At 41.1% G+C, this 12,486-nt stretch overlaps 1 long non-coding RNA gene across 1 annotated transcript in view; it reads left to right on the top strand.

The window, feature by feature from the left end:
- LOC143809720 (uncharacterized) overlaps positions 1 to 5,618 on the top strand; it is a 171,689-nt gene extending 166,071 nt beyond the window's left edge. The window contains exons 2-3 of the long non-coding RNA XR_013222417.1: positions 4,868 to 5,030; positions 5,316 to 5,618. This is a non-coding gene — a long non-coding RNA (uncharacterized LOC143809720). The remainder of the gene's footprint in view (positions 1 to 4,867; positions 5,031 to 5,315) is intronic.
- Positions 5,619 to 12,486: the final 6,868 nt, after the last annotated feature.

Below are 12,486 nucleotides of genomic sequence, written 5' to 3'. Positions count from 1 at the left end.
CTCCAACATGTCCGATTATTATCACCCACATTTGGAAGTTTCAGACAATACTTGAAAACACATTTCTTCAAGAAAGCTTGCAAAACGCAATCAATAACCCATTTCACCACCACCGAAGCTGATGCAATCCCCAACCTATTCCTTCCTCATTATCCTGTACACTGTAACGCCACAAAGGCAGGGCCCTCTCCTTTCTGTACTAGTCTGACATTCTTAGTTTTTTGACTGTAATGTACATCTATCTGTATTTTGTAGGTATCCTGTTCTCATGTACAGCATCATGGAATCAATGGTGCTGTAAAAATAAATCTATTATATAAAGCTGAATGTGTGTGTGTATGTATGTGTGTGTGTATGTCGGGGATTGGCATCTGCACCGTCACAGCTACAGCCACAAAATTTTGCACAGTCACTCGCCATGCGCAAAACTCACCACATGCAAAACTCGCCACATGCAAAACTATGCTCACGCAAAACTCGCCTCATGGAAAACTCGCCACACGCAAAACTTGCACACTCGGAAAAATTGCCACATGCACAAAAGTTGCAACACATACAAAAGTTGCCTCACACAAAACTTGCACATACTCAAAATGCACCACACATAAAACTCGCCACGCGCAAAACTCGCCATGTGCAAAACTTGCTGCACACAACTTGCTACACTAACCTGTCACATGCAACTCGACACACAAAAAGTCGCTACACACATGTCACCACAAAAACTCATCTCTCAAAAGTCGCAACATGCATGTCGCCACACGCAACTCAACACACACAACTTGACACATGAAACTCGCCCTAAAACACACACAAGTCTGGTATTATCCTTCAAAAATAAAAATCTGATTAATAAGCAGACAAACTACAAGAGCAACAAATGTACCATGTAGGAAATACGGCAGCTGTCAGTCACATGACCTGTCTATTATGTGTATGTGTGAGCTAATATATACTGCCAGGGGGGAGGGCTTCCTGTTGGCTGGGGATTTATCAGGCTGCCAATTTAGCTTACAAATACTGAGGTAAAAATACTGAGCAAATAACGTGTGAACGAGGTCTAATACAGGAGGAGATGACACACAGATATATACTACAGTATATACAGGAGGAGATGACACACAGGTATATACTATATACAGGGGAGATGACACACACATATATACTATATACAGGGGAGATGACACACAGGTATATACTATATACAGGAGGAGATGACACACAGATATATACTACAGGGGAGATGACACACAGGTATATACTATATACAGGAGGAGATGACTTACAGGTATATACTATATGCAGGAGCAGATGACACACAGGTATATACTACATACAGGAGGAGATGACTTATAGGTATATACTATATATAGGAGGAGATGACACACAGGTATATACTATATACAGGAGGAGATGACATACATGTATATACTATATATAAGAGGAGATGACATTCAGGTATATACTATATACAGGGGAGATGACACACAGGTATATACTATATACAGGAGGAGATGACACACTGGTATATACTATATAAAGGGGAGATGACATACAGGTATATACTATATACAGGGGAGATGACACACAGGTATATACTATATACAGGACGAGATGACACACAGGTATATACTATATACAGGAGGAGATGACATACAGGTACATACTAAATACAGGAGGAGATGACATACAGGTACATACTATATACAGGAGAAGATGACACACAGGTATATACTATATACAGGGGAGATGACACACATATATACTATATACAGGAGGAGATGACACAAAGATATATACTATATACAGGAGCAGATGACACACAGGTATATACTATATACAGGAGGAGATGACACACAGGTACATATTATATACAGGAGGAGATGAAACAGGTATATAGTATATACAGGAGCAGATGACACACATGTATATACTATATACAGGAGGAGATGACTTACAGGTATATACTATATACAGGAGGACATGACACACATATATACTATATACAGGAGAGATGGCATACAGGTATATACTATATAAAAGAGGAGATGACACATAGGTATATAGAGGAAGAGATGACATACAGCAGGTATATACTATATACAGGGGAGATGACATACAGGTATATACTATATACAGGAGATGACATACAGGTATATACTATATATAGGAGGAGATGACATACAGGTATATAGTATATACAGAAGAGATGACATACAGGTATATACTATATACAGGAGGAGATGACACATAGGTATATACAATATATAGGAGGAGATGACATACAGCAGGTATATGCTATTTACAGGGGAGATGACATACAGGTATATACTATATACAGGAGATGACATACAGGTGTATACTATATATAAGGGAGATGACAAACATGTATATACTGAGGGGAAAATGAGAGGTGTGAGGTGAAAATGAGGGGTGTGAGGTGAAAATGAAAAGGTGTGAGTGCAAAAAGGGGGGAGTGAGGGAAAATAGTGAAGTGATCAGAAAATGACAGATGTGAGGTCGAAATGACAAGTGTTAGGGGGGAATGAGAGGAGTGAGGGGGAAAATAAGAGGAGTGAGGGGGAAAATGAGAGGTGTAAGGGAGAAAATGAGATATGTGAGGGGGAAAATGAGAGGCGTGATGGGAAAATAAGAGAAGTGAGGTGCTATAACTAACCACAGATATTTACTATGCCCAGGCAATGCCGGGCTCTTCAGCTAGTAAATAATAACAGCGCTTTGATAACTGGCAACCCACAGGAATGCAATATATCCCTAAATTATGGATGTATAACACATTCATGTGTGGTATGTATAGAATGCTTGAAGGACGTTTGATAAGAACATCCGCCCATAGTCTTTTTCTAGGAGGTTCTTCCGAGAAAATATGACCAACAACAGAAATGGCCTAAAACTGGATTAGAATGAAATCTAACCAGCCATCTACCTCTTACCTCAGAGGAGGGAAGAATGAGGGGTATGGTAGACCCCTTTATCACATTTCATCTATTGAGTATGAGTATTGCATATCTGTCCATATTTCCTGTTACGTTCTCAGCCAGAAGCACTCGTGGATCCAATTCATAAGTAGTATCTGTATTCTATGCCTTTTATTTCAGACTGTTTTTGCCTATATGTATGTCTCTTTATTGTGAAGAAAAACAATGCCAGGGTCCATAAATGGAAAAAAAAATCAATGCTGCTGGCCATGCAGTACTTTTTTCCAGAAAGAGCTGACTACCTCCTTCATACATACAGCTCTGGCAAAAATTAAGAGACCACCACATCAAAACCCTGTCATGGGCAGCCCAATCTCCAGACCTGAACCCCACTGAAAACCTCTGGAATGTAATCAAGAGGATGATAGATAGTCACAAGCCATCAAACAAAGAAGAACTGCTTACATTTTTTCGCCAGAAGCCGTGTGAAAGACTGGTGGAAAGCATGCCAAGATGCATGAAAGCTGTGATTAAAAATCATGGTTATTCCAGAAAATATTCATTTCTGAACTCTTCCTGAGTTAAAACATTAGTATTGTTGTTTCTAAATGATTATGAACTTGTTTTCTTTGCATTATTTGAGGCCTGAAAACACAGTTTTTTTATTTTGACCATTTTTCTTTGTCAGAAAAAAAACTAAATTTATTGCTTGGAAATTCTGAGACATGTTGTCAGAAGTTTATAGACTAAAAGAACAATTTACATTTTACTCAAAATATACCTATAGAGAGAAAAATCAGACAAACTGAACATTTTGCAGTGGTCTCTTAATTTCCCCCAGAGCTGCATGTTTTTTTACTATTTCACCTTTGTAACCCTTTTTAAGCCCTGTAGTTCAATTTGCATACTAAATCTAACATTTAGTAGGTTTGTTCCTTGCTCTAAACATACTTGCAAACCCTGAAGACGGAGAGAATAGCTGGGTTGTGTTACCCTTTAATCCAGAGTTCAAGAAGAGCACCTATTAAGTGTAAAGCCTATGTGGCATGTGTGCTAGTATGTGACCCAGCACAGGCGTCTCGCTGGTCTATGAAAATGGCGAGTGGTGGCAGCGAAAAGTGTGGTGCAGACATGAGATCTGACTGTGGGATGAACTCAGGGCCGGACTGGCCATCTGGCAATTCTGGCAAATGCCAAAAGGGCCTCTCTAGTCATGGGCTGCCTTGTCTGCTATGTTGTTAACAGAATTGGTGTTCTCAAGACACATACTGTTAAGAGTTGTGATGGAGCACAAAGTTGCTGACTCCGTATCATTAGAAATATTGGTCTTGTAGAAAATCTTCCTTTCCTCCATCCAGGGTAATGTTAGTAATATCTCCCATCTGGTTCATGGGGTTCATTGGGACAGGGACGACATGGGCCTGTGTGATTTCAAATGCCAGGGCTGAATTTTGGCCCCAGTCCGTACCTTTACAGTAGCATCCCAGGCACATGTGTTGCAAGTGAATGGTGTTTGTGACAAATTGGTGGCAGCAGTATTGTTGTTACAAAGAGCTTGGCTACAAGGCTGCATGTATTTTTGCTGCACTTTTTACATTGCAGCAAAAAATATTGTGATTCTTCTGCGATCACAAAATTGCCGCCTAACACTTTAATTCAATATTGGGTATATGTATGGCCATTCAGTGTAATGTTGTGCTGGTCATAATCATCACGGAATGCACATAATATAAAACAATATACCGTCACACTTTGTAAGCATAAATAACACATCCTTTTATTTTTATAATCTCCAAAAGAAGTAATTATGAAATGACAATCTGCCACCCTCTTGCCGTGATTAGTGTGGTTTCCATTTGAGAATAAACTGATCTTTTATATGTGAAGGAATTATATAACAAAATTCTGCTCTGGCCTTTCTTGAACAGGAAAATGTAATTAAACAAGAACAATTAAAGGCCATTTATGCTTCAGAGATAAAAGAGGCAGAGTGATTTTCAAAGGTGCATTGAAGATAAGAAGACGGCTTCTAGAGGAAGTTTCTCGGTATTATACGGTTTTTGATCTATCAAGTTGATTTATTGAGCTGAGGTAAGTTCAAAAAACCCAAGAGAAGTTTCACGGAGGTGATCTGAAAACTGTGATCTGTTGGCAAATCACATTATATGATAGACTCATTTTCTTGGGAACAGTAAGCAGAGATTAAAAGATTTATTTGGATGGATATGATAAATAAACATAAAGCTGGGACTTTCGTACAACCTGCAATATCAACAGCATACCTCAGTCTGTACAGATTTTCTTTACTACTTGATTTCTAAAATCTCATTTGCATGTATTGTTTGATATGACTGATTTGTAAAACTCATTCACAAGGTATTCAAGAAACGCGCGTTGGGGCAGAGGGACGGAGGAAAGACCTGATCACCAGACATTGCTTGCTTGTAAGTTCACTTAGCAGGGTTCCTGCATTATTCTATACTGATATAGGCTAATTTTATATTGTTAGAGGTATGGTGCTGCCTTTACTTTTTTTTTTTGCGGAGTCTCACTTCACTTCCACTTACACACAGGATGCAGAGGCATTGATTGAGGAGCTATGTGCAATAATGACTTGCCACCATTTTTAGGGTTTATGTGCAGCAATGAACTGTTATCATTCTCTTGAGGTATAATTGATATTTGTATGATAGGTATAATACAATGATTTGGGACAATCAAGTCTTACTTTATGACATACAGTTAGGTCCATATATATTTGGACAGAGACAACATTTTTCCAATTTTGGTTATAAACATTACCACAATGAATTTTAAACAAAACAATTCAGATGCAGTTGAAGTTCAGACTTTCAGCTTTCATTTGAGGGTATCCACATTAAAATTGGATGAAGAGTTTAGGAGTTTCAACTCCTTAACATGTGCCACCCTGTTTTTAAAGGGACCAAAAGTAATTGGACAGATTCAATAATTTTAAATAAAATGTTCATTTCTAGTACTTGGTTGAAAACCCTCTGTTGGCAATGACTGCCTGAAGTCTTGAACTCATGGACATCACCAGACGCTGTGTTTCCTCCTTTTTGATGCTCTGCCAGGCCTTCACTGCGGTGGTTTTCAGTTGCTGTTTGTTTGTGGGCCTTTCTGTCTGAAGTTTAGTCTTTAACAAGTGAAATGCATGCTCAATTGGGTTGAGATCAGGTGAGTGATTTGGCCATTCAAGAATATTCCACTTCTTTGATTTAATAAACTCCTGGGTTGCTTTGGCTTTATGTTTTGGGTCATTGTCCATCTGTAGTATGAAACGACGACCAATCAGTTTGGCTGCATTTGGCTGGATCTGAGCACACAGTATGGCTCTGAATACCTCAGAATTCATTCGGCTGCTTCTGTCCTGTGTCACATCATCAATAAACACTAGTGACCCAGTGCCACTGGAAGCCATGCATGCCCAAGCCATCACACTGCCTCCGCCGTGTTTTACAGATGATGTGGTATGCTTTGGGTCATGAGCTGTACCACGCCTTCGCCATACTTTTCTCTTTCCATCATTCTGGTAGAGGTTGATCTTGGTTTCATCTGTCCAAAGAATGTTCTTCCAGAACTGTGCTGGCTTTTTTAGATGTTTTTTAGCAAAGTTCAGTCTAGCCTTTTTATTCTTGATGCTTATGAGTGGCTTGCACCGTGCAGTGAACCCTCTGTATTTACTGTCATGTAGTCTTCTCTTTATGGTAGATTTGGATATTGATACGCCGACCTCCTGGAGAGTGCTGTTCACTTGGTTGGCTGTTGTGAAGGGGTTTCTCTTCACTATGGAGATTATTCTGCGATCATCCACCACTGTTGTCTTCCGTGGGCACCCAGGTCTTTTTGCATTGATGAGTTCACCAGTGCTTTCTTTCTTTCTCAGGATGTACCAAACTGTAGATTTTGCCACTCCTAATATTGTAGCAATTTCTCGGATGGGTTTTTTCTGTTTTCGCAGCTTAAGGATGGCTTGATTCACCTGCAAGGAGAGCTCCTTTGACCGCATGTTTACTTCACAGCAAAACCTTCCAAATGCAAACACCACACCTCAAATCAACTCCAGGCCCTTTATCTGCTTAATTGAGAATGACATAACGAAGGGATTGCCCACACCTGCCCATGAAATAGCCTTGGAGTCAATTGTTCAATTACTTTTGGTCCCTTTAAAAACAGGGTGGCACATGTTAAGGAGTTGAAACTCCTAAACCCTTCATCCGATTTTAATGTGGATACCCTCAAATGAAAGCTGAAAGTCTGAACTTCAACTGCATCTGAATTGTTTTGTTTAAAATTCATTGTGGTAATGTCTGTAACCAAAATTAGAAAAATGTTGTCTCTGTCCAAATATATATGGACCTAACTGTACATAATACAAATGTTGAACATGGCTGTCTAGTGATAGTGCTTTATTCTTTGGGCAAAATACTATCTGTAGATATACCTGCATATGTACATTTTTGTTAACTACCAAATCCTTCCAGTCCCTCATACTGGAGGTTTTTGTAGTTGTTTTGTACTGTATGTGTAATGCAACTGTGGAGCAGTTGCGCTCATCCACCACCAGGGAGCGATGTTACGAGAAAAAGAGTTGCACTTACTGTGTAGCACTTCAGTGCAGAAGTGCAGGCCACCACCAGGAGGTGGCAGAGTAGCCAGACAGGCCGAAGTCAGCACCAAACAGGAAGATGAAGTTACAGAGGTCATAGCAAAGCACGAGGTCAGAGACAAGCCAAAAGTCAGAGCCAGACGGGAGTGCGGTATCCAAAACGTGAGATGGAAAGAGGAGTCAAGGTACAAGCCAGAGGTTCAAAAGTCAGTCAGGGAAAGCAGTACAAGAGATAGGAAACACGAAGGCAGAGTTCAGAGTTCAAGCCGAGTCCTCATAGACTGTAGGGAAATCACCAAACATACAATGAGTCAGGGATAGGGAACAGGACAGACACACACGGGAAATCAGAGGCAGAAGGATCACTAGGGTATATGGGTCACCTGCTCTAGGCTGGAGGCATGAACTATCACTTACAAAGGCTACCTAAAATAGCACCAATAAATAGCCACTAGTGATGAGCGAGTGTACTCAAGCTGACTACTAGCTGTAAATCATTCAGCTGAGGTGATGAAAACTAAATCTTCGAGCAGTCATAAATACTCGGAGGTCACCTGAGCGTGCTCGGGAAAAACTGAGCAACGAGTACACTCGCTCATCACTAATAGCCACCCAAGAATCTAAGAGAGGCAGGAAAAGTTCACCCCTCCATGACCAGGCCAGGGAAAGAGAAGCAAGAAGCAAACCCTGATCTGGATCATGACAGTATGTTTGTTTTCTTTTTAATCTTAATAAAGTATACCTATTGATTTATTCATGGTAATGTTCACCTTTACTACGTGGCGCATTGCCTATGCGGCACGGTAGTAGGTTTTGATTAATGAAAAAAATACCTGTCCAGATCGCTAGAATTGCTTTCAGTGCAATCAAATTCTCTGCGATTTTCACAAGAAAAATATGATGCCATTTTGGTAAATTAAAAACTAAAGATTTAGAAAAAAAAAATTAAATAAATAAAATTCACGGATCTTCTTAGGTCCAACTACCAATGGAGTTTTCACTGTGCAATTTTCTACAACATCAAGCATTCAGCATCTTTGACGTCTATGGCACTGATTATACAGCAATGTTATAATGTGTGTTGCCTATGTATCTATGTTTAATATGCTCTGAGATCTGGACAGATCTCAGAGCATAGTAATATACATTTTATTCACATCAAATTAATTTAAATTTAATAAGAATTGAATTTCGTTGACAAATTTAAGCAAACTGAATAATTTTAATTTTTGCGGATTCGCTTAGTTATCACTAATCATTCATGGTAGATTGTGATTGGCACACCTCCTGCCATTTGCCTTCTTATGTTACAGCTCTCCTCTGCTTTAGGCCTCCTGAAACATTAGCTTTTTCAGTGCAAGCCTTTTGTTGAACTGTAACAGGGAAAGACAGATGCCAGAAGGAGCATAAACTGTGATGTCCGAACCTGGTCAGTGCAAGAACTGTCAATCACATCCAAGAGGTGTAACTTGAGCTACTGCACCATGACCAGTGTCAATGAGTAAATGCCTCACCAGACTAGTCTAGGTTCATGTTAACCTATGATGCCCTTTGCAAAATAATGGGAAGGTCTATAACGTAAACAATAACCTATGCCGAAGAAAGGATCCTCCAATGACAAAAGCTTAAATGATCAAAATTTATTGACATAAAAAATATATATATATTAAAATCCAGAGGTGCCAATTACCCAGATAGAAAACCAAAAAAAAACTGAAAAGAAACGTGTCCGGGATGCAATTTCCAAAATGCAGATCAAGTATCTCTGGGTAAAGAATTAGAACTCTTGCAATGACTCACTGTTCAGGAGAAAGCATGGATATGTCTCTGAATGTCTAATTATATAAATGTGTACCACAAGCAGATATATACTCCTATCAACAGTGGATCCAACTTTATTTTTTCCAATGGAAAGAGGGTCGTGTGACACATCAAACTTAGGCTACTTTCACACTAGCGTTTCTTGCAATCTGTCGCAATGCGTCGTTTGGCCGAAAAAACGCATCCTGCAAAAGTGCTTGCAGGATGCGTTTTTTCCCCATAGACTTACATTAAGCGACGTATTGCGACACGTCGCAACTGTCGTGCGACGGTTGCGCCGTGTTGTGGCGGACCGTCGGCACAAAAAAACGCTACATGTAACGTTTTTTGCCGCCGACGGTCCACTTTTTCCGACCGCGCATGTGCGGCCGGAACTCCGCCCCCACCTCCCCGCACCTCTCAATGGGGCAGCGGATGCGCTGGAAAAATGCATCCGCTGCCCCCGTTGTGCGGCGTATACAACGCTAGCGTCGGTAGCCCGACGCTAGTGTGAAAGTAGCCTTATTGAGAATTTCACAAGAAAAGCAATGGTGTGCTTGGTTTTAGCGTAACTTTATTCTTTCATGAGTTATTTACAAGTTTATGACCACTTATAAAATGTGTTCAAAGTGCTGCCCATTGTGTTGGATTGTCAGTGCAACCCTCTTCTCCCACTCTTGACACACTGATAGCAACACTGCAGAAGAAATGCTAGCACAGGCTTCTAGTATCTGTTGTTTCAGATGCTGCACATCTCGTATCTTCACAGCATAGACAATTGCCTTCAGATGACCCCAGCATCTGAAACAACGGATACTGGAAGCCCGTGCTATCATGTCATCTGCGTTGTTGCTATCAGTGTGTCAAGAGTGGGAGAAGAGGGTTGCACTGATAATCCAATACTATGGGCAGCACTTTGATCGCATTTTATAAGTGGTCATAAACTTGTAAATAACTCATGAAAGAATAAAGTTACGCTAAAACCAAGCACGCCATTGCTTTTCTTGTGAGTGGCAACTTGCAAAACCCGACGAGGACCACAATAAGATAGTAGCAGACCCCGTGGAAAGGAAGCATGGACCAGTATACCTGGGACAGGCATGTAAAAGTATGGTCTGTCTGATTCCAAATAACTAAGAGGTAGAGATTAGTGATACTCGTTGCTCGAGTTTTTCTGAGCACACTCAGGTGATCTCCGAGTATTTGTTCGTGCTCGGAAATTTAGTTTTCTTCACCTCAGCTGCATGATTTACAGCTGCTAGACAGGCTGAGTACATGTGGGGATTCCCTAACAAACAGGCTTTCCTCACATGTATTCAGCCTGTCTAGCAGCCGTAAATCATGCAGCTACGGTTACGAAAACTAAATCTCCGGGCAAATTTTCGGAGACCACCACAGCAACGGGTATACTCGCTCATCACTAATAGAGATGATCAAATCTGTCATATTGGCTTACAGCATGAAAGTACAATAGCGGCACTTCGATTCAGTGGTTAGCACTAGGGTTGAGCGAAACGGATCGTTCATTTTCATAAGTCGCCGACTTTTGGTAAAGTCGGCGTCTCATGAAACCCGACCCGATCCCTGTGTGGGGTCGGCCATGCGGTACGCGATCTTGGCGCCAAAGTTGCGTTTCGTATTACGCGTTTAGCGCCATTTTTACAGCCAATGAAGGAGCGTGGGCAGAGTGATGACATAGGGGTTAGGGCGTGCACGCCTATCATCATTTTATCGCTTGTGCGCAGTAGCGATTTGGAATGTGTAAAACAAAATTTTCTGTGCTGGGAGGGGGACAGAGAGAGAGAGAGAGAGAGAGAGAGAGAGAAAAAAAAAAAAAAATCCCCATTGACGTGCATAGGGTTTCGTGTTCCGGCCGATCCTCGACTTTGCGCAGTAATCGGCCGATTTCGCCCGACTCGACTTTTCCAACAGTCGGGTTTCTTGAAACATGACTCGACCCTAAAAAAGTCAAGGTCGCTCAACCCTAGTTAGCACTGTTACAAGGGCAACATCTGCATGACATTTTTATTTTCTCTCCATGTTTAGGTAGGTTTCCTCACACTGTCCAACACTCCAAAATATTAGAGAAAAAATTATTCTAGCTCACGGTTTGAATTATTCCTATGCAGTCTGGAGCACAGGTGAAGGCTTTGCCACAGCCCAATAAAGTGAACAAGGAAGGATAGATACAGCCCAATGGACATGCAATCTTCTTTATTTAGGTAAGTGCAAACCAGAGAAAACTCTGCTGATGTGGTAAATGATTATTCCCAACAGTGTAAGTAATCACCTCTCTAGAGTTTTTGAACCCCATCAACCCTGAGGCTAAGTTCACACATTGCGGAATTGCCGCGGAAATTTCCGCGGCAATTCTGCGCCTCCTGCCGCGGGTATATCGCATGCAGAATTAGCATGCGTATACCCGCAGAAAACTAGCATTTTGCAAGCATAATTAGCTTGCAGAATGCTAGAGTTTTCCAAGCGATCTGTAGCATTGCTTGGAAAACTGACTGACAGGTTGGTCACACTTGTCAAACATAGTGTTTGACAAGTGTGACCAACTTTTTACTATAGATGCTGCCTATGCAGCATCTATAGTAAAAGATCGAATGTTTAAAAATAATAAAAAAAATTAAAAACATGGTTATACTCACCTGCAGACCTCAGCGGCGTCCGTTCCTATAGCTGGAGTGCAGTGAAGGGCCTGCGATGACGTCACTGTCTTGTGATTGGTCGCGTGAGTCACATGAGCGGTCACGCGACCAATCACAAGACAGTGACGTCATCACAGGTCCTGAACCACATCATCTATAGGAACGGAAGAGAGATCATGCACCGGAGAGGCGGGAACACTTCGGGGGCCATCAGAGGGTGAGTATAGGACTATTTTTTATTTTAATTCTTTATTTTTTACCAATTATATGGTGCCCAGTCCGTGGAGGAGAGTCTCCTCTCCTCCACCCTGGCTACCAACCGCACATGATCTGCTTACTTCCCGCATGGTGTGCACAGCCCCGTGCGGGAAGTAAGCAGATCAATGCACTCCTATGGGTGCAGAATCGCCGCGATTCCGCAATTTTAATGAACATGCTGCGTTTTTTTCTGGAATGCGATTCC

This window comes from Ranitomeya variabilis, chromosome 2 (genome assembly GCF_051348905.1).
Source record: "Ranitomeya variabilis isolate aRanVar5 chromosome 2, aRanVar5.hap1, whole genome shotgun sequence".
Lineage (NCBI taxonomy): Eukaryota > Metazoa > Chordata > Amphibia > Anura > Dendrobatidae > Ranitomeya > Ranitomeya variabilis.
This window is presented reverse-complemented; position numbering and strand designations above follow the sequence as displayed.